A 21,517-nucleotide genomic window follows, 5' to 3' on the forward strand; every position below is an offset into this window, starting at 1 on the left:
TGTTGTGACGAGAACCTGCTTCTGGGTTCGGTGCGGATGTCACTAGCTGAACGAGAAGCAGCTGAGGAATGGTGCGATCTCGCAGAGTGGATTGAGGAACCCGGGGATGGCGGTGCCGAAGAGGTGTAACTCCGCACCGGGGATTGGTACCAGCTTCGGCTTTGAGATGGTGCCGAGCGGTGTGGTTTCGGTGGAGATGAAGGTGCCGACGTGCATCTCGGCACTGAAGTGTTACTAGGTGGATTATCGGTGCGGGCTTTTTTCGGTGCCGAGCCCGGTGCCGTTAGGTGGTGCTTCGGTACCGAGCGCTCCGTAGACGGTGCCGTCGGTGCCGAGGACGGCTTAGGTGCCATAGCGGTTGGTGCCGCTGATTTTTGTTTTGGCTCAGAATGAGCTCTCTTGTGCGGTGCCTGCGTCTTAGACCGCGGCGCACCGGAGGTTCCCGGCGTGTCCTCAGTGCTCACCGGCGATGCTGAGGGCATAGCTGTGGCCGGAGGGAGTGCGGTTTTTGACACCGCAGAGGAAGAATGGGTAGGAGGTTGGTCCTTTTCCATACCCTTAGTCGGCTGAGGCGGAGGCGAGTCCTCTGAGGAGGGACGGAGCGACTTCTCATACAAGAGAGTCGTCAATCTATTGGCTCTGTCACGGCGCGCCCTCGCTGTCAATTTAGAGCAATGCTGGCACTTTTGCGTCTGGTGTGCCTCCCCCAGACACTTAATACAAGCGGAATGTCCGTCGGACGCAGGCATGGCATCCCGCAATGTCTCGCAGCGTTTGAAGCCTGGCGAGCCGGGCATGAAGGGTTGGGGAACAAGTGGCGAATCGCAACAAGAAAAAAAGATTATTTTTTTTAAACTAGTTGGGGGGGGGGGGGTTGAAAACTTGGATGATGAGGTAACTAGGGGGTAAAACGACAAATTTAACTGTTTTCTTCCCACAGAAATGGCAAAGAGAGGCCTCCGTCTGCTGCCGAGGACGGTAGAGAAGGAACTGAGGAGCCGCGCAGGCGCCCTTCAGTCCCAACGACACTAGAGGGCGCCACGGCGCCTGCACGCCACGGCAGAAACAGCTAGAAAAAGTCTCCGGCGCGAGGACGCACCAAAACCCAGAGTGGAGCACCCACAGGGACCACTCGAAGGAGAATCAAATGTCTTCTCATTTTTATAGCTGCTATTCAAAATCTTGTATATAACAAATGAAAATGACAAAAATAATTAATTTTACTCTGCTGTTGTTTCTTGGGAAAGCTCAGAACAAACCAGAAGGCGGCACTGGTTCTTTGCTAACCATTAGACAAAAGATTGGATTCTAACTTTAAGAGGCTCCATCACAAATGGACAACTGGGCACCTTAACATTTCTATTATTGATATGTTATTGGTATGCCTTACAAATTTCTATTATTGGTATGTTATTAAGGAAAGCTGTGGAGATTGAATGTAGGGATGTAAAAATTAATAAAAAAACCACGGTGTAACTGATTGAAATTCAATCAGATACACAGCTCCTTGCGGCTGCTGGCCCCGCAGGCTTCCGGCAGCTGCCAACCCCAACACTTGCTGGCTCTATGGGCTCCTGGCAGCTGGCAGTGTCCAAGAGTTTAACCAATAAAGTTAACCAATAAGCTAATAGGTTAACTAGTTAACTCTTACATCCCTTGTTGAAAGGGGCGTCGTGAAGAGTGTCCTAATATGTTCAGTTGCTTCTGCATTCTCAATCTGATACCACGTATGAATGCATGTGGAGATGCATTTTGAGAACCTCTGTGTGCAAACAACAATTCCTTTGGAGCACTGTAGTTTAAATTAAGACCTTAAGAGATTTCTGGAATGGTCGTGTTTTATCCAGGTAGAATGCTAGCACCCTTTTGACATCTAAAATTTATAGTATGGACTCCCTGGGTTACTGTGAGGCTTAGGATAAAGTGTTGGGGGATAAATCAGTTGATTCAAGTGAAATGCAGAGATTATTTTTTATTAAAAATGAACATAGAGCAGGATTGGGCAAGATATGGCCAGCCAAGACTTTGGATGTGGCCTGCTCCACCAGTTCCAGGCTCAAAGTAGCTGGCTGCTCCCTCCATGTGCCCCTCTGCACCATGCTCCAAGAAGGGAGGAAAGGTGTTCGCATGCTGTCCCCATCCCCAGCCCAATCACAGCAACTCCCATTGGCTGAGCTGCTATGATTGGGCTGGGGGTGGATTAGGTCCCCCCACACACACACTTCAAGGGGCATGGCACAGAGAGGCACATGGAGGGAGCAGCCCGCCACTTTGAGCCTGGGGCTGTGGCAGGCAGAGAGCCTGCCTCAGAGTCTTGCTGGGCTGCTGGCTGGGAGTTGCCTAGGTAAGCTCCTCCCTGCCAGAGCCTGCATCGGGCACCCCACACCCTGCTATACCCCAACTCCCTGCCCCAGATCACCACCAAAAACCTCTGCACCTCTCTTCCAGACTCTGAACCTCCTCCTATATCCCTCCCCAAGCCAGAATCCTCTCCTGCACCCATATCCCTTCCTGGACCTTGCACCCCAATCTACTTCCCCATGTCACAGCCCTCTCCTACACCTCAAACCCTTACACCAAGCTCCATTCTGCACCCCATCTCCATCCCAGACTTTGCCCCGCCTCTAGAGAAAAGCATGGTACTTGATCCTTTACCAAAATCTTGTAGTGGCTCCCTATCAAAAAATTATTGCCCAACCTTGACACAGAGGGTATGTCTACATTACCCCGCTAGTTCGAACTAGCGGGGTAATGTAGACATACCGCACTTGCAAATGAACCCCGGGATTTGAATTTCCCGGGTTTCATTTGCATAAGCGGGGAGGTGTACCGGTAGTTCGGAATAGGAATCCTAGTCCGAACTACCTAGTTCGAGCCCCGTGTAGCCGCGCTACACGGAGTTCGAACCAGCGGGGATTTAAAAATGGCGGCTCCCCGCTTATGCAAATGAAGCCCGGGAAATTCAAATCCCGGGCTTCATTTGCAAGTGCGGTATGCCTACATTACCCAGCTAGTTCGAACTAGGAGGGTAGTGTAGACATACCCAGAGTGACTACGGGAAGGCCCTCTATAGAAGCCACATGGGGAGTGGATGGGGTAGGATATACTACAAAAGGCTCAGGGTAAGTGACTGAGGTTGGTGGAGGTTGAAGGAGAGAGCGTGTACTCTGTGTGTCCTAGCTAGCTGGTTGTATGTGAGTATAGAGCAGGTCTGGGTCTACCCTCCTTTTTCTTCTCCTTTCCCTCTACAAGCCACTTGTTCAAGAATAGCCTCGCTCTTTCCCCTGGATTTGCTTGCAGGACTGGTGCACTGTGCACACATTTAGCTCGGCAAAGTGAGCACCAGGCTAACTCATGGCGCTACTGCAGTCTGCCTGCTCCCGTAATCCTTTCCTAGCAGAGAGGTTACACACAGGGGGTATGTCGACACTACAGCACTAATTCGAACTAACTTAATTCGAATTAGTTAATTCGAACTAAGCTAATTTGAACTAGTGCATTTAGACCTAAACACTAGTTCGAATTAGCATTTTGCTAATTCGAACTAGCATGTCCACACTGAGAGGACTCTGAACTGAGGTTAAGGATGGCCGGAAGCAGTACCGGCAGGGCATCAGGTTAGGACTTAGAGTGTGGAGCTGCTGCCTCAGGCTAGCCGAGGGCTGTGCTTAAAGGGACCCGACCCCCACCCCGGACAGACAGTTCTCAGGGGTTCCCCGCTCACTTATCTAACTCGATGAGGGACAGCAAAGCAGTCCTGGCTTGCAGTGCCCTGAATGCCCACACTCGGCACATCACAGCACTCGGCCATCAGCCCGGCTGCACTTGCCGCAGGCTGCTATCTGGGGTGGGAGGGTCAATTGGGGGGCTGTAGGAGAGCTTCCACCCCGAGGAGCCTGCAGAGCCACCCCTGTCCTCCCCATCGGGGGCTCGTACTCCATTCCTCCCTCACCTCCTTCCACTTACCCCTCCCTAGCCCCCCTTCCTGATGTACAAAATAAAGGACAATTGTGTTCAAAAATAGAAACTCTCTTTATTGAACAAAACTCAGGCAGACTGGGAAAAGGAGGTGGGAGAGGGGAAGAGAGAGGGTGGGAGAGGGGAAGGCAATTAAAATGATCAGGGGTTTGGAACAGGTCCCATATGAAGAGAGGCTAAAGAGACTGGGACTTTTCAGCTTAGAAAAGAGGAGACGGAGGGGGCATATGATAGAGGTCTATAAAAGCCTGAGTGGTGTGGGGAGGGTGCATAAAGAAAAGTTCTTCATTAGTTCCCATAATAGAAGGACTAAAGGACACCAAATGAAATGAATGGGTAGCAGGCTTCAAACTAGTAACAGAAAGTTCTTCTTCACAAAGCAAATAGTCAACCTGTGGAACTCCTTGCTGCAGGAGGCTGTGAAGGCTACAACTAGAACAGAGTTTAAAGAGAAGTTAGATCAATTCATGGAGGTTGGGTCCACGGAGTGGTATTAGCCAGGGGGTAGAAATGGTGTCCCTGGCCTCTGGAGATGGATGGCATGAGACAAATGGCTTGGTCATTGTCTTCGATCCATCCCCTCCAGGGTCCCTAGTGTGGGCCGCTGTCGGCAGACAGGCTACTGGGCTAGATGGATCTTTGGTCTGACCCAGTACGGCCATTCTTATGTTCTAAGCTCAGGGTTGGGGGTCTCACTGGACCACCTTGATTTTCATGCAAACCTGCTCCTGGGTGGTCAGGCTGGCAGCTATCCTGCCCTAGACGGCCACCTTCCTGTGCCTAGTGCGGAGGTCGTGGACATTGGAGGCTTCCCCCCAAACCAGGATGAGGTCCCCGATCTCCACACTAGACCAGGCGAGCGCCCACCTTCTGCGGCCCCGGGCAGGCTCCTGGGAGCCGCCAGCCTGGTCCCGGGAAGAGGCTGAGGGCTGGGGGGCAGCGGGTGGCTGGCTCATCCCGTGCCAGGTGCAGGGTCTGCTGGCTGGGTGCTGGCAGGCTTGCACCTGGCACGGGCACCGTAGCCAGCCCGTGCCCCTTTAAGGGCTCCAGGGCCGGGAGGGGGGCAGACGAGTTTCCCTGGTGGTGCCCAGAGTGGCCACCAGGGCAAGCTGGGGAGGGCTAGCCTCCCACTAGTTCGAATTAAGTGGCTACACAGCCCTTAATTCGAACTAGTTAATTCGAACTAGGTGTTAGTCCTCGTGGAATGAGGTTTACCTAGTTCGAATTAAGCACTCCGCTAGTTCGAATTAAGTTCAAACTAGCGGTTTGTATGTGTAGCGCCTATCAAAGTTACCGTATATACTCGAGTATAAGCTGACCCGAATATAAGCCGAGGCACCTAATTTTACCCCAAAGAACTGGGAAAAAATATTTACTCGAGTATAAGCCTAGGGTAGAAAATGAGGCAGCTACTGGTAAATGTAAAAAATGAAGATAGATACCAATAAAATTACATGAATATTTATTTCAAAGAAAAACAATAACCTAGCTCTGTAAGTGGAAAAGGGGGTCAACAAAAACAATATGGTTCTGCAGGCACGGCCACAGCTCAGCCCCCGCCGCCCCCGCCCCGCAGCCCCCACGTTCCGGCCCCCTCGCCTGCCAACGAGCCCCCTCTAAACGAGCCAGCGGGGGGGGGGGGGCTGTGAGAGACCCGGGCCGAGCGTCGATGGGCCAGTGAGCCAGCGGGGGGAGCGGGTGCCGGTGCTGGCTGGATTTTACCACGGGAGGGGAGGAGAGGGGAGGGGGAGCAGGGAGCAGCGGCTGGTCCTTGTGCACCTGCCCCAGAATCGGGCCCAAGCTCGTGATCAGGGCTCCCGGGCGCTTCCAGAACAGATGCCCACGGTGCCGAGTCGGCTCCTGGCCCAGCTGTTCCCGAGCTCAGCGCTGCACCCGAGCGTCATGGCGAACGGCTCCAAACGCCCTTCCTCCCACGCGGCAAGGGCCCATGGTGCCGGGCAGGCAGGGGCTGGGGGGCCAGGAGAGCCAGGAGGGCAGGGGCTGGGGGGCCGAGGGGGCAGGGACTGGGTGGGCCAGGAGGGCAGGGGCTCGGGGGGACAAGGGGACAGGGGGCCGGGAGGGCCAGGAGAGCAGGGGCTGGGGGGCCGGAGCTCCGGGCTCACGCGTCTAGACCCGGCCGGCGGCAGAGACGCGCTGAGCCCGCCCGCGAGCAGGAGGCTGACTCGAGTATAAGCCGAGGGGGGCATTTTTCAGCACAAAAACTGTGCTGAAAAACTCGGCTTATACTCGAGTATATACGGTAATTCGAACTACCGACTGTTAGTTCGAATTAACTTTGTAGTGTAGACATACCCCCGGGGACATGCACTGCACTGGGTCATATTACTCCCCCCTCCACTCAGTTTTCTGCCAGGATCTTATTCCCCTGCTTGCTGGAGGCAGCCTGGGACCAGGGCAGGATGGAAAACAATTAGCACATGCCCCAAATAGCTGGGAGTCGTAAGGAGGGGCTGCCGATACTTCTTCTCAGCTCTGCAGGGGGAGTTTAGGTAGGGAAAGAAGGAACAGCTACATTCCCATAAGGGAACTGAGGGCAAGGGGGGAATAACACTTGGGTTGTTGAGGGGACCTTTAAATTATGCCCCATCTTCAGCCGAAGATCCTGTTCTCCCTGCTCCCCTAAATCAGAAGCTTCACTCACTTTTGTTTCCAGGTAGCTGCTGCTGCTTCCCCAATGTGAGGCAGGTGGATGGATGCACAGCAGATAACGTGAATATTGCTGAGATCAGTTCTTCCATGTGCCCCTTCCCAATAAGAGTGGGAAATGGGGTCACAGCAGGTAGTGTCTGGCTGGCTGAAACACATTTACCTTTCATTCCACTCCTAATTATTTATCCACATCCTCAGACGTAAACTGTTTTTATCACTACAACTTGTACTTATCAGTATGCTGAAATTCCTTGGGACAGGGGACCTTGTCAAAGCTGTTGGACACAGTGTTGTATCATTTCTATACTGCATCAAGATTAAGAATAAGGACATTTTCTTTGCTCCCATCTTAATTCTTAACCTGAAAACCTTCTTCATGCTCTGGAAGTCACTGGGGTTCCTACTGCTGCAGTGAGATCTGAGGATAATGTGTGATTGTTGTGACTTGCAATTTCAATCAGGCCCTTAAACTGAGAGGAAGCTCTAGTGGGAATATAGGCTCTGCTCCATCCCCCCACAAAATGTTTCACCCCTGCTGCTCTGGTTTATAAATAAGGCTTCATAGAATACATTTTTTATATAATTTTGAGTAATAGATGTTTTTAAGCTATTTGTCTTTTTATAATTTTCATAGTTGTGGAGAATTATGGGGGAAGTCAGAACATTTTTAATGACAGCATAAGTTAAGATTCAAAGAGTTCAAGCTTTAAAGCTGTTAAAACACAGAGGCTGCATCTAGACTGGCATGATTTTGCGCAAATACTTTAATGGAAAACACTTGAAAATGTGTCAAGTTTAAGCAGAGTGAGAAGATGATACAGGGCCTCGCTTCAAGAATGAAACATCATAAGGAAAACTTTATTGAGAGAAAATGATGTGGATATGTCTGAAGAACAATATGGATCAACTTCGCAATGAATCAAAGTTGCTAGGAAAGGATTACGAGAGCGTGGAAGTCTGGACGCTCCGTGGTTGACAAGGGCTTCCCTTGTCGACTGCGGAGCATCCAGACTACCGTGCTGTGCCGCCAAACAGCTGATTGGCACAGTGCGGTGGCCATTTTGATGTAAATGAAGTAGTGATTATTTAAATCGCCACTTCATTTCCCTATGTCTAGAAAGCTCATCTACATGGCTCCGTCGATGGAGCCATGTAGTTGAGACATACCCTGAGTGTCATTTTTAAATTTTATATTACATAATACATGCCTCTTATTTTGAAACACCATGGTCACAGGCCATAATGGTGATGCCATAAGTCTATTCCTTATTTTACTTCAGCATAACTCAGCTTTCCCAAAGGAATGTTATCCTATACTTGTTTTCAATGGGGCTTACTCAAAAAATTAAGTGCACTCTAAGCAAATTCAGTTTTAGCTTTTTTGGTAATTTGGAGTCAGATCTGCATCAAAATGACAGTGGGAGTGGGAAAGAGGAGAGTTATTTGTTGAAGTTTTAAGGACACCATGCATTTAGTGTTCATCCCAGCCCCACTCTTGAGTAGAACAATGGGCATTTTTGCTTTGTTGGGGGATGCAAATAGGTTAATGGCAAGTGTGTCCCACCTTCAGAAGCATCTGCAAGCACTGGCAAGCATGCAATTCTAGTAGATCAATGTGTAGATAAGTCTCTTCTAGAGACCATTTGCTCTGTATTGTTCTTTGACCCGTGTGCTCTCACCACTCAATCAGAAAGGCAACAGTGGTGATTACAGTTATCGAGTTCTCCTGTTGAAAAGGGATATCCATACATTTTGTGGCCTAGTACACCAATGGAGCAAATTCAACACGTTTGTTGGGCCTGTGAACCTTTTCTGTAAGCTGTCTTTGCTCATAGGCATCATATACATAATCTTGCATAGCTTACCATAAATGTTGTGGCTGCCATGTTCCTAGTAGTTGTAGTATTGTGTGAGCGTGAACTATAGAACACTATAACTGGAATGAACCTCGAGAGGTCATCAAGCCCAGTCTCCTGCCCTCATAGCAGGACCCAGTACCATCTAGACCAGTGGTTCCCAAACTTTCGGCTTCATACCCCCTTTCTTATTTTTGAGAAACTCTCACGGCCTCCCCTCCTCCTCCCAGCAGCAAAACTTGTTGAGAAAAAAAAAGGAACTAAGCGGGGACGAAAAACAAAAACAGCATAAAAACTTTGAGGGGGAGAGCCGGGTCACCTCACGTCCCCCCCCCCCTGGAATTTCTTCACGCCCCCCCACTTTGGGAACCCATGATCTAGACCATTCCTGATAGATGTCTAGCCAACCTGCTCTTAAATAACTCCAGAGATGGAGATTCCACAACCTCCCTAGGCAACTTATTCCAGTGTTTAACCACCCTGACAGGAAGGAAGTTTTTCCTAACATCCAACATAAACCTCCCTTGCTGTAGTTTAACCCAATTGCTTCTTATCCTATCCTCAGAGGCCAAGGAGAACAATTTGTCTCCCCCCTCATTGTGACACCCTTTTAGATATCTGAAAACCACTATCATGTCCCTTCTCAGTCTTTTCCTTTCTTCATAGGTCATGTTCTCTACACCTTTAATCATTCTTGTTGCTCTTCTTTGGACTTTCTCCAATTTCTCCACATCTTTCTTGAAATGTGATGCCCAGAACTGGACACAATACTGCAACTGAGGCCTAATTAGTGCGGAGTACAGCGGAAGAACGACTTCTCATGCCTTGCTCACAACATTCCTGTTAATGCATCCCAGAATCATGTTTGCTTTTTTTGCAACAGCATCACACTGTTGACTCATATTTAGTTTGTGGTCCACTATGACCCCTAGATCCCTTTCTGCAGTACTCCTTCCTAGACTGTCGCTTCCCATTCTGTATGTGAGAGACTTATTGTTCCTTCCCAAGTGGAGTACTTTGCATTTCTCCTTATTAAACGTCATCCTATTTACCTCAGACCATTTCTCTAGTTTATCCAGATCATTTTGAATTATAACTCTATCCTCCAAAGTTGTTGCAACCCCTCCCAGCTTTGTATCATCTGCAAACTTAATATATCATACTCTCTATGCCAATATCTAAATCGTTGATGAAGATGTTGAACAGAACCAGTCCCAAAACAGAGCCCTGCGGAACCCCGCTTGTTATATCTTTCCAGCAGGATTGTGAACCATTAATAACTACACTCTGAGGTTGGTTATCCAACCAGTTATGCATCCACCTTAGAGTAGCCACATCTAAGTTGTATTTGCCTAGTTTATTGATAAGAATATAATGCGAGACCATATCAAATGCCTTACTAAAGTCTAGGTATACCACATCCACCGCTTCTCCCTTATCCACAAGACTCGTTATCCTATCAAAGAAAGCTATTAGATTGGTCTGACATGATTTTTTATTTACAAATCCATGCTGGCTGTTACCTATCACCTTATCTTCCAGGAGTTTGCAGATGAATTCCTTAATTACTTGCTCCATTATCTTTCCTGGCACAGAACTTAAGCTCACTGGTCTGTAGTTTTCTGGGTTGTTCTTATTTCCCTTTTTATAGATGGGCACTATATTTGCCCTTTTCTAGTCTTCTGGAATCTCTCCCGTCTTCCATGATTTTTCAAAGACGATAGCTAAAGGCTCAGATACCTCCTCTATCAGCTCCTTGAGTATTCTAAGATGCATTTCACCAGGCCCTGGTGACTTGCAGACATCTAACTTTTCTAAGTGATTTTTAACTTGTTCTTTTTTTATTTTCTCTTCTAAACCTACACCCTTCCAACTAGCATTCACTATGTGAGGCATTGCTTCATCAGACTTCTCAGTGAAAACAGAAACAAAGAAGCCATTAAGCATCTCTGCCATTTTCAAGTTTCCTGTTACTGTTTCTCCCTCCTCACTGAACGGTGGGCCTACCCTGTCCTTGGTCTTCCTCTTGCTTCTAATATATTTATAGAATGACTTCTTGTTTCCCTTTATGGCTGAAGCTAGTTTGAGCTTGTTTTGTGCCTTTGCCTTTCTAATCTTACCCCTGCATACCTGTATTGTTTGCTTATATTCATTCTTTGTAATCTGTCCTAGTTTCCACTTTTTAATAGGACTCCTTTTCTATTTTTAGATCATGCAAGATCTCCTGGTTAAGCCAAGGAGGTCTTTTGCCATACTTTTTAATCTTTCCTACGCAGAGGAATAGCTTGTGTACTAATTTTTATTTCTGATATGAAATTTGTGAATCTTATCAGAGGTAGTGATACTTTGGCTGCTATAACATCAAGATATGCTCCAATGAAGTCCAATTGTTGTTCCAGTCTTACTACTGATTTCCATTTATTTATTTGGAGGCCTAACACCTGGAATAGTGTGACAATGTTTTGGATAGCGTCCATTGTGTGTCAAAGGGATAGTCCTTTAATTAGACTGTCGCCTAGATGAGGAAAAAACATTATACCCTCTTTGCACTGATGTGCAGCTATCAGTGCTAGGGTTTTGGAGAAAACTCATGCAGTAGATAGACCAAAAGGTAGCACACTGTATTGAAAATGCTCTTGTCCTACTCTGAATCATAGAAATTTCCGGTGAGCCAAGTGAATGGTTATGTGAAAGTATGCGTCTTATAATTCAAGAGATGAAAACCAGTTCCTTTGATTCAATGCTGGACGTATTGTTCCCATAGGAACCATCTTGGACTTCTCAGATTTTAGGAATTAGTTGAGTTTTAATAGATCCAAGATGAGTCTCAAATCTCCGGTTTTCTTTTGGGTCAGGAAATATCAGGAGTAGAAACTTTTCCCCCTGAATCGAGGAGGTACTTGTTCCATGGTACCCTTTTGTAGAAGAATGTTGACTTCTTGTCATATTAGGTGCCTGTGGGAAGGGCCCCTGAAAAGAGATGGGGAAGGAGGTACGTTTGGTGGTCATGAAATGAAAGGAATAGTATATCCTGACCATAGGCGTGCGCAGCACATTTCATAAGGGTGTACACCCAAATATTTTTTTAAATGTACTTTGACCCCCATTAGCCACACCCTGACCCCTGTTAACCACACCCCTGATCCCCATTGGCCACACCTCTGGAGGGAACACTCTTGGGGCAAGAGGGACACATGACCACAAGTAAAAAATGTCATGTGACCCCCCCTTTAAGGACTTTTCCCACCATCCTCCTACCAATAGGGATTAGTTTGTCGTCGTCCCCTCACAATCTCCCTCATGCAACTGTCCTGCAATTGACGATCAAAAGGTAAGTCCTCCACTTTTGATTGAAGGTCCTTTGGGACAGATGCCAGGTGGAACCAAGAGGCACAGTGCATGACCACTGATGTTGCTGTGGTCCTAGAAGCCATGTCAGCAATATCGAGGGCGATTTGTAGTGCTGAGCGGGCTGCTGTGTAGCCCTCCTGCACTACAGCCTTCAAGATCTGCCTCTTAGTCTCAGGTAAGTATTCCAGGAGAGAGACCAGCTTGGTATAATTGTCAAAATCATGATTAGCGAGGAGAGCCACATAATTAGCCATCCTGAGGGTTGCTGTGGCAGAGGAATAAATTTTTCTGCCCAACAGATCCAAGCATTTCACGTCCTTATCAGTGGTCGTGTTTCTACCCTCTGCGGTCTTTGCTCTCTGTTGTGCGGCATCCATGACGATGGAATTGGGCTGAGGGTGCGTAAACAGGAACTCCGTATCTTTAGACGATACAAAATATTTCTGATCAGCAACCCACTTGTTCGTGGGCAGCGTAGAGGCAGGCATTTGCCAGATGTTGTTGGCAATCTCCAGGATGGCCTCGTCAAAGGGGAGCGCCAGCTTGGATCTTTGAGACAGCTGAAGATTTTTTTAGCAGGCAGTGCTGTTTCTGCGGTATATCCGTGGTCTGCAATTCCTGGGCGTGAACTTAAAGAGTTCCTGGAACTGCTTATAGTCGTCTGTAGGGAAAGAATCACTCTGAAATACCGCATCATATGGTGAAGAGGATAACTGATCCATGGGGGAGTCCATGTGCTGCAGATTATCATCCTTCTCCTGTTGACTAGAGATTGAGGGCACATCAGCTGTGGGCGTTGGAGGAGCTTACCGAAAAGGTGGGATATCCTGGGCCAGGCACTGCGGAGACTGTGATTGTTTGCGCCTCAGCGATCTGTAAGTGGAGTAAACTGTGCTATGTGAGCGTGGATATTCACACCAGTAGTAGGTGTAATGGCGACTGTGACGATGATATGTGAGACGGGAGTGCCTTGGGGAATAGGTACTTGCACTCCTATAGTGCCGAGAGTACTGAGAAGGAGTTGGAAATCTGGGTGACCTTGATCACGCTGTATAGTGCGAAGGTGAGCGGGAGCGGTAGCATTGATAGGAACGCTGTGGTAAATGGGATCGACGTGGAGATCTTAGATGCCGCTCTCGAGGGGGAGTGTCATGCCCATGTCGATGGCTTCCTGAACGATAAGAAGCTGGAGGAGAGAAGATAGCTATCTCAGGGCTCGGTGTCAGTGTGCATACGTGTCTAGACTTTTGCTGTGCCTTGGTAGGTGTTGAAGAGGCACGCGAAGGAGGTGGAGCCATGCCCAAAGGGCTAGTTGGTGCGGGGGTAAAAATCTCTCGGTTCCAACATCTCCCGAAGGCAAAATAGAGTTAACAGTATTGGTGTTGGTGATGTCGGGGCCGCCGTTATCACCGGTGCCAGCAACTACGCTGGCGTTGGTGCCGAGGATGTCGGCACCGATGGCTGTTGATATGGTGCCATTGGCGCTGACAGTTGTTGATGCAGTGCTGTCGGCACCGATCGTTTCGGTGCTGGAGGTATCGGCGCCGAGGCGGGCAGTCTTGAAATAGCATGAGGCTCTCTCGGTGCCGCCGCTAGTGCCGATTCTGGTTGCGGGGCCACGTGGACCGTCAGAGCCAGGTCAGTCAAAATGGCGGGGCTTGGAGCCCATGTGCTACGGCTCTTGCCTGTCCTGCAGGTAAGCATGCCTCAGTGGCAGACTCGAGGTGCCCGGTGCATCGCCCGCACTGACACTCCTGGAAGGAGCGGAATTCCTGTTCTCATGGGACTTACGCGGGCTGCTCCGTGGCCGGTGGCTGTAACACTCTATTAAAAAGCAGCATTTTCAGCCACATCTCTCTATCCCACCTAGTGCAGGCGGTTAGTGCAGGCGGTTAATTTGGAGGAGTGCATGCACTTTTAGGGATATGACCTTCCCCCCAAGGCACTTGACACAGCACGAATGGCCGTCTGACACAGGCATGGCATCTCGGCATGTCGTGCACTTCTTGAAGCCGGGGGAACCGGGCATGGTGGCACTGGAGGAGTCTGTCAGGCACAGTCTCTCTTAAGAGGAAGTGGGTCTGGCTCACGAAAGCTCATCACCTATTAAACCATCTTGTTAGTCTTTAAAGTGCTACATAGACCTGTCTTAAGAATAAGGGTTGTTTTTTTGTTAAATTGTCAGCGTTGAACTGTTGAAACTCTAAATACCTATATACATGAACTTCTTTTTTTTTTTTAAAGAAAACTATATAAACTAGAACTATGATTACTGGTAAGGGACTAAACTGGAACGAATAACAATATTTTATATCTTTTTAGTCTTTTTGTGTTTCTCCTCAGAACAAAGGAGGAGCTCGTCCAGATTCCGTCTGCGTCTGTGGACGGTTAGGAGGAACTGGCTGGGCCAGACCACACTCTGCAAAAGGGCGTGAACGGTGCGAGGCAGCATCTGCGCATGCGTGGTCCAGCGGGGCTACTGCTACAGAAAACTTTCCGAGTTGCAGCACCAGGAAAAGCCCGACACCTTCAGTGGAGCACCCACAGGGACACTACTTGACGTAGGAGGAAAAGTTATTTACTTGTTCCCATAATATAAGAAAGCAAAGTTACTCACCTTGGTGCAGTAACTGTCGTTCTTCGAGATGGTCCCCGTGGGTGCTCCACAGAAGGTGCTGGGCTTGTCCCGGTGCTGCAGGACGGAGACTTTTCATAGCGGTAGTCCAGCCGGACTGCACATGTGCAGGGAGCGTCTCACGGCTTTCACGCTCTTTCGCGCTGCTCAGTCTGGTCTGAGTGAGTTCCTCGTATCTGCCTCAGTATCTATAACACAAGAAACGGACACAGACTCTGAAGCGGGGAGGTGGGCGGGTAGTGGAGCACCCACGGGGACCATCTCGAAGAATGACAGTTACTGCACCAAGGTGAGTAACTTCGCTTTCTTCTTCAAGGAGTCCCCGTGGGTGCTCCACAGAAGGTGTCTGCACAGCAGTCTCCCTCCCCTCCCCCCTCCAGCGCTAAGGAGATGGGATACAAGACCTCTATCGATTAGCTGAAGAGAGGACTGCAACGGTTATAGACTTATCTGACAGCCACCTTTGTTGAATAGCATAATGGTCCACAAACGTACAGTAGGATGCCCACGTGGCTGATCTACAAATGTCTGTGAGGAAGGCAGTGAAAGTTGTTATTGCCCGTGTGGAATGTGCTTTAGGACGTGCAGGGAGAGGAATTCCCCGAATCGAGTAGCAGTGAGATATGCAATTTACAATAATGTTAGCCATCCTCTGAGCAGAAATGGGTTAATCCTTAGAGCGTTGTGCTAGGGACAGTAGAAGCCTGTCTGATTTCCTAAAGGGTCTGGTACAGTCGATGTAAAAGGCTAGTGCCCTGCGCACATCTAATATATGGAAAGCTGCCTCTTTAGGTGAAGAGTGTGGCTTAGGGAAGAACGCTGGTAACACTATGGGCTCATTGACATGGAAGTCAGAACAGACCTTAGGTCTGAAGGCATGATGGTGCCTGAGGATAACACAGCCTCTTTGGAAGATCATGTACGAAGGAATGGCCATCAACGCTGACAGCTCACTGACCCTGCATGCTGATGTGATTGCTAGTAGAAAAACCACTTTCTGAGTGAGGACTTGTAAAGGTATTATGGCAAGCGGTTCGAATGGTGGAGCAGTCAAAGTTCGCAATACCAATCCAGATCCCAAAGTGGTGGTGGGGTACGCAATGGTGGGTTCAAATTTGCTAACCTTTTCAGGAATCATTTTGTAAGTGAATGTGCAAATATTGAAAAGCCTTCAGTGGGCTGGTGGAAGGCTGAGATTGCCGCGAGATGTACTCTGAATGATGCCAGAGCGAGGCCCGTTTGTTGTAAGTTCGAGATGCAATGCAGTATAGAATGTATGGGGTTAAGTGAAGGGTCCATACATCGATCGGAGCACCAGATCCTAAATCTGGACCACTTTGCAGGATATGAAGTTTTGGTACTAGTTCGTCTGCTGTGTGTGAGAATATTTCTAATAGCTGCAGAGCACTGTGCCGCCGACTCATTCAACCAGCTAGGAACCAGGCTGAGGTACGTAACGTGTGAAGTTGTGGGTGCAGAAGACGACCGTGGTCCTGAGTGAGCAGAATTGGAAAGAGTGGTAGTTGGTAGGATGGGTAACGTGACAGTTGTAATAGCTGGGGATACCAATGTTGTCTGGGCCATGCAGGAGCTATTAGTATCACTGTGGCCTGATCTGCTTTGATCTTCTGCAACACCCTGGGAATCAAAGGTATTGGCGGGAATGCATACATCAATGGCCCGTTCCAGTTGATTAGAATGCGTCCCCTAGGGAATGGCGACCGAGTCCCACCCTGGAGCAGTACTGGATACACTTCCTGTTGGTGTGTGTGGCAATGAGGTCGGTCGATGGTACACCCCATTCACGAAAGAGGAAGTGGAGGGGTCTGCGGTGGAGCTCCCATTCGTGATCCGGAGCAAAATTCCTGCTGAGGGAATCCGCTGTTATGTTGTTTATGCCAGGTAAGTATGATGCCACAAGAGTGATGCCGTTGGTGATGCACCAATTCCAAAATCAGACCGCCTCAACACAGAGGGATCATGATCGAACTCCCCCCTGAGGGTTGATATAAAACATTGTGGCCACATTGTCCGTTAGGATCTTCACCATGGAGTTGTGAATGTGATTGTGGAAGTGTCTGCATGCGTTGAATACGGCCCTGAGCTCCAGTCGATTTATATGGAGCAACAACTTGTGAGGCGTCCAATGGCCTTGCATGGAGATTCCATTCATGTGTGATCCCCAACCGAAAAGAGGAGCGTCTGTAGTAATTAGGCTGGTCGGAAGCTGTGGACGGAAGGGCACTCCGGACAGTAGGTACTTGTCTATCGTCCACCAAGCAAGAGAGGAGAGGACGCTGTGCGGAATGGTAACTGATCGGTGAATGTCGTGAGAGGTGTGATTGTAGATAGTGGCCAGCCTGTGTTGCAAGGCCTGAAAATGAAGTCTGGCATTCTGGACAACGAACGTAGTTGCCGCCATGTGCCCCATAAGTTTGAGGAGTACAAGCACCTGACTGTTGCTGTTGGATGTGCAGGCATTTATCAGGGATTGTATGACGTGGAATCGTACGGTAGGTAAGAGTGCTCTCGCTCTCTTTGAATCTAACCTCGCCCCAATGAACTCTAAGTCTTGAGTGGGGGATAACATTGACTTGTCATTGTTTACAAGAAGCCCTAGAGAATGGAAGGCCTGTATTGCGAATGCCAGCATCTTGCTTGCCTATACTGAGGATGTATCCTTTATCAGGCAGTTGTCGGTATAGTTATCACCGAGCTTACTATCGATCTTCTAGATCACCATCCAGATCAAGAATACGGAACTCCTTTTATAGATACTCTCCCGTGGGACCATCTCCTTCTGTGCATCTTCCTCATTCACCTCCACTTCCACTTCCTCCACCTCAAGCTGAGGGAGAGCAGCATGCATTCTACGAACCACATCAGCCACAGGAGTCATCCGAGGATCCTTCCTCATCCTCTCCTGATGAGGCAGTGACACCAGGTGACATTTTGCCCCCAAATGATATCATTCTCAGTTTCATTTCTCTTTCATGCCTCGCTCTACCTGTTAACTTAGAACAAAGAGAGCACTTCTGCGGGACATGGCTCTCTCCTAGACAGCAGATGCACGAAGCATGACCATCTGAAGCTGGCATGGCCTCTCTGCGTCGGTCGCATTTTTTGAATGCCGGGGAACCTGGCATTGTAAGCTGCGTCACTTGGTCCCAATGAGGGACTCTTACCTCCTTTACAACCCTTCCTTCTTTTCTTTTCTTTTTAAAAGTTTGTAGTAACAAAAAAGAAAAACTGAAGCTTATAAACAGGTAAGAACAATTATATAACTGTAAATGGAATTAAACGTAAAACTATGAACAAGAGAATTTTTTTTTTTTTTAAAGAACAGGAGGATAACAAGTTTGAACTGGGAAAGAGGAAAAATAAACTAATATTGAACCAAGACAAGCCTGAAAACGTCTCAAGCGAAGATAGTCAGGAGAAGAGGGTTGCTCTGTCTGCAGCCTGAGGCGGTGGAGAGGAACTGGCTCAGACCGGACCTAGCAGCACGAAAGGGTGCGAAAGCTGCGAGACGCTCCCCGCGCATGTGCTGGACTACCGCTATGAAAAGTCTCCTTCCTGCGGCACCGGGGCAAGCCCAGCACCTTCTGTGGAGCACCCACGGGAACTCCTCGAAGAAGAACTAGGGGCCACCAAATGAAATTAACGGGCAGCAGGTTTTAAACAAATAAAAGGAAGTTCTTCTTCATACAGCGCACAGCCAACCTGTGGAACTCCTTGCCTGAGAAGGTTGTGAAGGCTAGGACTATAACAGAGTTTAAAAGAGAACTAGATAAATTCATGGAGGTTAAGTCCATTAATGGCTATTAGCCAGGATAGGTAAGGAATAGTGTCCCTAGCCTCTGTTTGTCAGAGGGTGGAGATGGATGGCAGGAGAGAGATCGCTAGATCATTACCTATTCAGTTCACTCCCTCTGGGGCACCTGGCATTGGCCACTGTAGTCAGACAGGATACTGGGCTGGATGAACCTTTGGTCTGACCTAGTATGGCCATTCTTATGTTCTTATTCACAGTTGGGGCTGGGATCTAGTAAGTGTGAAAAAGGTGGAGCCTCAGGCAGAAGGGTCAGAGCTGAGGCTAGCCTCAAGCCAGGGGTTCACCTGCTGCCCACAATCAGCCCCTAAACATGCCAAGTATATCCCATCTACAAGTAATACTACTTAGGCCACCAAAACAAACAGACCAATATCAACAAATTATTATATATTTTTAGCAATTATATAGCAAGTGAAGATGTCTAATAGTTCTTTGACACGGATCAGTTTTTGTGTTTTCCTTTTGGTAAAATTAGCTGCATGTGATTTTCACCAAAATAACCATTACAAAGCATAGAGATCTGAAGAGACATAATACACACATACAATATGTGGCTGACACAATGAATTCTTGATCATGCAAAAATTACAGTGCTTAATTTCTGTGATAACTCACTGATACAATCTATACATTTCATTTGTGACAAAGAGCAATACACAAAATACTGATAAAATTAGGATTGGAAGAGATTTCTGGAAATCATCTAATCCAATCCCTGCTTGAAGCTGGGCCACCCTCAACTAAATCAAGCCAGCCACTTTGTCAAGCAGGGGCTTAAAAACTCTAAGGATGGACATTCCACTACAATTCCAGTGAAACAATTTTTCCAAATATCAAGCATTCCCCACTGCAACTTGAGACCATTACTTCTTGTTTTGTCATCTGCCACAAATGAGAACAGAGTAGCTCCATCCTCTTTGGAATACCCCTTCAAGTAGTTGAAGACTGCTATCAAATCCACCCTCATTCTCTTCTGCAATCTAAATAAGCTCAGTTCCTTCAGCCTCTCCTCAAAGTCATGTGTCCCAGCTCCCTAATCATATTCATTGCCCTCTGCTGGACTCTCTCCAATTTGTCCACATCCTTTCTGTATTGGGGTGGGAGGCCAAAACTAGACAGATGTGACCTCACCAGTGCCTACCAGAAGAAGAATCATTTGCCTCGATCTGATGGCAATGCTCCCAAAAATGCCTTCCAATATGCTGTAAGCCACGGGTTCTCAAACTGGGGGGGGGGGGCGTGAAGAAATTGAAGGGGAGGAGTTAGGCAACTCAGCCCCCCCATCAAGTTTTGCTGCCCCAGTCAGTTCCTTTTTTTTGCTCAACAAGTTTTGCTATTTTGGGGGGGGCAGGGTTTTTCAAAAATCAAAAAGGGGGCATGATGTCGAAAAGTTTGGGAACCGCTGCTGTAAGCCTTCTTGGCAACAAGGGCACACTGTTGACTCATATCCAGCTTTTCGTTCACTGTAATCCCCAGGTCCTTTTCTGCAGAACTGATGCTTAGTCAGCTGGTCTCCAGCCTAGAACAGTGCAGGAGATTCTTCCATCCAAAGTGCAGGTCTCTGCACTTCTTGTTGAACCGGATTTCTTAAGGCCCAATCCTCCAAATTGGCTAGGCACTCAGGATCCTCCAGCACATCTACCTCTCCCCCTCCTCAGCTTAATGTCATCTGCCAACTTGCTGAGGGTGCAATCCATCCCATAATCCAGATAATAATGAAGATGTTTAACAAAACTGGCCCAATACTAACCCCTAGTGTTCTCCACTTACTACCAGTTGCCAACTAGACATCGAACCGTTGATCGCTACCCATTGAACATAACACCCCAGCCAGTTTTCCACCGACCTTATAATCTATTCATCCAATCTATATTTCTTTAACTTTCTGGCAAGAATATTGCAGGAGATCATTTCAAAAGCTTTGCTAAAGTTAAGGTATATCATGTCCACCACTTTCCCCACTGCCAAAGAACAGGTTATCTCATAGAAGGCAATCAGGTTGATCAAGCATGACTTGCCCTTGGTGAATCCACGTTGACTGCTTCTGATCACCTTCTTCTCCTCCAAGTGCTTCAAAATGGATTCCTTGAAGACCTGCTCCATGATTTTTCTGGGGACTGAGGTAAGGCTGAATGGTCTGTAGCTCACCGGATTCTCCTTCCCTTTTTTAAAGATGGACACTAAGATCAGAGGGGAAAAAGGAGGAATGAGAGCTGCAGTATTTTTAAATGTACAATTTAGCCTCTCTTACGTGCTTAGTTGTAAAATGATACATATAATTCCATCATAATTCAGTATTCCATGTCTGAAAACATTTCTAATATCTATGTTTGTGTAATATATGCCAGATAGTACTGAATAAAGGTTTATTTTTCCTCAATGATATTGCTAAGTGACAGTGACTTGAGACACCAACTCAGATTTATCAAATGAAGTCTGTCTCATTTGGGACTATTCAAAGTTTAGGGCCATCACACACATAAATATTAAAAATGTGTATACAACAAATATATAAAGACGGAAGATGTAATGTTTACTCATGTAAAACATTACAACTGCATGTATGCCACATAGTCCTCTAAAAATAAACAATTAATTACAGAAAAAAACTCTAACACATGAACACCAGAGTTTTGAACTAACCAGTCCACTGGATACCATGTGGAACAGAAGTAATCAGACAGCAAAGGAAACAAAAAAACCCACAGCAAATGGGGAGAGATATGAGGGGAGTACCAGCTTGAAGCCCTGTGGGGGTGCTGGGGCTTTACTTCTGGGAGGAGTATCAGTTTCAGCCCTCGTGCTCTCTTCCATTGCTAAAGCCCAGAGTCCTATGCCACCACCCTGCTGAAAGTGGTAGTGCAGCCATGGAGAGCCCTGAGCCCCAGAACTACATATGAGGCTACAGCTGCAAATGGAGCTGTGAGACTGAAGCCCCAGCACCCTCCTATGAGGCAGAAATGAGGAGCAGATCCACAGGGCTGAAGCTGCAAGACCCAGTGCTCCTCCCAGGTATAAAGCCCTGAGCCCTGGAATTCCCGCAAGTCAGAAGCCTTGAGACCCTCCCACCTGCAGTCTTGGAGCCAACCACACATGTGAGCCTAAGAAAAATGTCCAAAATTGCACCTTTTAGAGATAGTTATGAGACCGCACTGTCCTCTGATAGTGATTTGCCTAAAGGAGTCCACCTTG

At 47.9% G+C, this 21,517-nt stretch overlaps 1 protein-coding gene across 2 annotated transcripts in view; it reads right to left on the bottom strand.

The window, feature by feature from the left end:
• The window catches only part of ZC3H12B (zinc finger CCCH-type containing 12B), a 112,365-nt gene that overhangs the window by 50,380 nt on the left and 40,468 nt on the right, over nucleotides 1-21,517 (bottom strand). For both annotated transcript variants that reach the window (XM_075940829.1, XM_075940830.1), the window contains exon 2: nucleotides 20,344-20,505. The gene's annotated coding sequence lies outside the window, so the exon portion shown is untranslated. The remainder of the gene's footprint in view (nucleotides 1-20,343; nucleotides 20,506-21,517) is intronic.

The sequence above is a fragment of the Pelodiscus sinensis genome, chromosome 13 (genome assembly GCF_049634645.1).
Source record: "Pelodiscus sinensis isolate JC-2024 chromosome 13, ASM4963464v1, whole genome shotgun sequence".
Taxonomy (NCBI): Eukaryota; Metazoa; Chordata; order Testudines; family Trionychidae; genus Pelodiscus; species Pelodiscus sinensis.